This window comes from Meles meles, chromosome 5 (genome assembly GCF_922984935.1).
Source record: "Meles meles chromosome 5, mMelMel3.1 paternal haplotype, whole genome shotgun sequence".
NCBI lineage: Eukaryota > Metazoa > Chordata > Mammalia > Carnivora > Mustelidae > Meles > Meles meles.
The window spans coordinates 75,074,444-75,079,516 of NC_060070.1; positions in this window are offsets into that span (position 1 = coordinate 75,074,444).

The following is a 5,073-nucleotide window of genomic DNA, read 5'->3' on the forward strand; positions in this document are numbered from 1 at the left end:
AGTACATTCTAAGATATTCTTTTGAAGTGTTAGAACTATTGAGTGCCGCTCAGTATGGGTAACTTCTTCATCTCTTTTTAAGCTCCCAAAAGATTTGACCATAACCCTAGCATGGAGTTTTCCATGGTGTGTGTTTGTTTGTTTGTTTGTTTGTTTTTCTTTAAATTGACCATCAAGTAATTTTGTCTTTTTAATTGTGCTTTTCATACCAGCCGATATTTTTTCCTTTGTTGGAAATTTTCTGGTTATTTGAATCATTCATTTTTTTTTTTTTAAAGGATTTTATTTATTTATTTGACAGAGAGAGATCACAAGTAGGCAGAGAGGCAGGCAGAGAGAGAGAGAGGAGGAAGCAGGCTCCCCACTGAGCAGAGAGCCGGATGCGGGGCTCGATTCCAGGACCCTGAGATCATGACCTGAGCCAAAGGCAGAGGCCTAAACCAGTGAGCCACCCAGGCGCCCCGAAATGTGGCTTTTTTAACGGCTGCTTTTTTTTTCTTACTTTGCATAATGTTTTCAAAGTTCATTCACATTGCAACATGTATCAGTACTTCTTTTTATTGCTAAATAATACTTCATTGTATGTGTATACTTTTTTCCCACTTATTAGTTGTTATACTTTTGGGTTGCTTCTAGTTGGGGGTTATTATTAATAACTCTACTAAGAACATTCAGATACAAGATTTCATGAAAATATGTGCTTCATTTCTCTTGAATAGATACCTAGAAGTGGAATTTTCTGGATCCTATGGTAAGTCGATGTTTAACATTTTGAGGAGCTGCCAAATATTTTTCCAAATTGGCTTCACCATTTTACCATCCCACCAGCAATATACAAGGACTAAAATTTCTTCACATGCTTGGCAACACTAGGTATTGTCAGGCTTTTTAAATTTAGCAATGCTTTTGAATTCACATCCCTGGATGTGAAGTGACATCTCATTAAGGTTTTGACTTGCATGTCCCTAATGACTAATGAAATTGAGCATCTTTTCATGTACTTATTGGCTATTTGTATGTATCCATTAGGAACTGTCTAAATCTCTCCCAATTTTTAGTTATGCTATCATTTATTGTTGACTTGTAAGAATTCTTTACATATTCTGGATACAATTTCCTCACCAAATATATGATTTACAAATATTTTCTCTTATTCTGGGTGTTCTCTTTGTATTTTTTTAATGGTGTCCTTTGAGGCACAAAAGTTCTTCATTTTGATGACATCCATTGAGATTTTTTTCTTTGGACACTAATGGCTGGTGTCATATCTAAAAAAATTGCCTAATAATGCAAGGTCATAAAGACTTACTTCTGTATTTCCTTAAAAGCATGTTGTTGGTTTAGCTCTTACATTTAAGTTTATTATTCATTTTTAATTTTTGTACCTGGTGTGAGGTAGGGTCTATGTCTATAAATAGACATTGTTATACTTCTTTTTTAATCCAGATGTCTTTTATTTCCTTTCCTTCACTAACTGACTTGGATATCATCCAGTACAATGGTGAAAAGGAGTGGCAAGAGTGGACAATGGATGCTTTGAAAAGCAAGGAAGGTTTTATTTTCTTTATTTTTTTTTTCTTTTCAACATAACAGAATTCATTGTTTATGCACCACACCCAGTGCTTCATGCAATAGGTGCGCTCCATAATACCCACCACCTGGCTCCCCCAATCTCCCACCCCCTCCCTTCAAAACCCTCAGATTATTTTTCAGAGTCCATAAGAAAGTTTTAAGCTGATCTCCATGGGAGACTGATGAAGTTCCTAGTTGTAATAAGACTATACGGATACGTATTTTTCAGGCTTAAAACTCTACAACTTGCAGCTCAGAAAAAAAATGGAACAGTGTCCAAGCCAAAAGATTTTGGAACACAGAGGAACTTATAGCTTAGAGTAGGGTAAACCAACAAAGTAATTTTAAACTACTAATAAAAAGATTTAAAAAGTTATCATTTGGGGATGGGGTGCCTGGGTGGCACAGTGGGTTAAAGCCTCTGCCTTCGGCTCAGGTCATGATCTCAGGGTCCTGGGATCGAGCCCTGCATCAGGCTCTCCGCTAGGCGGGGAGTTTGCTTCCTCCTCTCTCTCTGCCTGCCTCTCTCTCTGCCTGCCTCTCTGCCTGCTTATGATCTCTCTCTCTCTCTCTGTCAAATAAATAAATAAAATCTTTTTTAAAAAAAAGTTATCATTTGGGGAAATAAAAGCAAATTATAAAGTAAAATATTTTCCACCACAAGCATAATAAAGCTCATTATATAAGATTTGGCATTGTTGAAGAAATATAATTAAAACTCAATGTTTCCCCAGCCCAAAACAACAATGGAGAATGAAAGCACTTTTATTACGGAATAAGCCTTGAACCAGAATGTAAGGCACGTCACAGATAATCTGCTAAGAGATTGCAGACACAGAAAGGAATCTCAGCCCCCTTATATAGGTAAGCTTATTCAACCCATTATATAGATGTTTTCAAGATGACAGTAACTAGTCCTTACCAAGAGGACTGGACAGCACCATTAGTCACACATAGTTAGCCCTAAATTCACCTGGTAATTGAAATGGCCATCTGTGCTAGCTAACTGAACTTATCACAGAAAAATCAAACTTATATTTTTATAAGAAGGTAGTCTTCCAGCTTGGAACAAGGTGCCCACTCCAGTTAGGTTCCTGCCCTCCCACTTATCTTCTTTGATGTTTATATTTTTTGGGGGGGTGGGAAGGGAGATGTGGTTTAAACAACAAACATTTATGTCTCACAGTTCCAGAGTAGAGAATGAAAAGTCCAAGATAAAGGAATCTGGCAGATTGTGCGTCTGGTGAGAACCCACTTCCTGGTCCATAGACAGGTATGTTCATCCTCACTGTGTCCTCACACAATGGAAAAGTTTGATGTTTGCATTTGCATTTCAAAGAGATGGTTCTCAGATCCTTGAGAGAGACTTCCTGACAAAAGTCTTATCTAGCCTTCAGAAGGAATTATATCTATTTCCAAGAGAAGAGAAAGTATTTGCAATGACAAGAGTTCTAAAGTAAATGCTTTCAGAAAAAGGAAGGGAGAGAAATCTCTTCCCTTAATTTCAACAGGAATAATTAAGCCTCTGATTTTTAAATTGTTTTTGTCCTTATATAATACATGGAAAATAAAAGAGTTAACTTGATACGGTCTATACCTAGATATAACCTCATTAGCATTTTGGTGTATTTTCCTATAATATTTTATATAAATGACATAATATGTCACTTTGTTTTTTAAAGCTTTAATCATACGATATAAACATAATTTTATCTTTTTTCTCTTAACATTATTGCATGTTATTATAAATATCACACTTAATAGTATTTTAATAGTTGCATTATAGTTATTTTATGTTAGGTAATATCTTGGTGAATAAAGCTTTTGTTCTTTCATATTTCCTTTTGAAATATTAACAGGAATAAAATTTCTAAGTAAGTAAGAATGAATATTTTAAAAGTTATGATGTTGCTGAATTGCTAAAAGTTATTTTTCTAAATAGCACAATAAGTTTTACCCAATAGTTCTACCTTCCCCTTGTTCTTCAAGCAATTGTAGGGTTCTATGATTTTTTTTGTGTGTGTGACTTTAAAATTCCTTCTTCTTGTCCTGATTAAATACTCTAAAACATTCAAAATCATTGGGAGTCACAGGAAAGAATATCTCTGCTATTTTTGCCCCCCTCCTTTTAGGGAAAGCCCAACCCTTTTTCTCCCCTTGGAAGTACAGTGAGACACAAAAATAAATTCAACCCAGTAGCAGTTATCAAAGATAAGAGAAGAGGAGAGAATACTTGGTGAATTCAAGGTTGTCTTCAACGTTAAAGCCTTAACAAACACCTGTGATAATGTTATATAAACAGATTATTCAAATTTGTATTAATAACCAAATGGTGGCCTTTTAAGTAATGTATTTGGCTGTGTAATGTTTTTTTCTTGCTCTGCTCCAAATTGTCACATTTGCCCTAGAGACCCATGAAACTACACCCTGGCTACTTCATTTGCCTGCATCTCTGAAGCAGCCACAGATATCCTGTCATCATTGGATGAAAAAAAAAAAAAAGTCCCTAAAACAAAGCATCTTTTCTTTTTGTTCTACCCCACCTCAAGCTTTTCCACCTTTTATTAGCTGTTTGAAAGCTCTAATTAAAGCCACCATGTTTTGATACACAGCCCGTCCCCAAGAGCCTGACTTACAAGTCATTCTACAGACTCAAGGCAGCATCTTAGCTTTGAAAGTTAATTTATGTGAATTAAAACAGGGAATACAGGTGGCATTTCACCAAATCCAACATTGGTTTTCTAGTAGAGACAAAAAGGAGGGGTACATAATTTTTTTTAATATATACAATACAACTCTTCTTTGTCACAGTGATTGTTTCAAATTATCCCAAACACACTATAGTTAACAACAACAAAAATGAATTAAGCACTATATAATAAATAAGATATCAAATGTGAGATAGTATGGAAACATTTCATCACTGTATCAAATCCAGGCAATCAATTGACAAATATTTTTGTTCATATAGAATAAAAGGATACCTGACCAGGCATATTAAGAAGACAAAGTATAAAAACTATACAGCAATCTAAAGGATTTAGGATGGAAACAATGAAATAAGATATTTACACATAAAATGATAACTAAAAACAATACATGATACTGAGCAGGAATTATGATATCCCTAATATTTCCATAACTTTTTAGCGTTTACAAAGCTTAAACTTCACAATGACTCTGTGAATATGGTGTTATTACCATTCAAGAGATAAAAGAAATAGGGATTTAGGGAGACATGCTCATGCCCGTTATTTCACTTGTTATAAAAGATAATGTCTAACATCAAATTCATGACTCTGAGTATTCCAGGCAATTAAATGTCTACAAGATCAAATCTGGAGCATGGCCTAGCCAGGAGAACATCCATGATAGACGTTGGATTTGAATGGACCAAAGCACATAAGTCATGTTAAGGGCAAAGCAAGTTTGTTGCAAAGGTCTGGCAATAGGAATTCTAGAGGCCTCCACTGAAGCTTGGTGAACAGTGAATAAACGAGT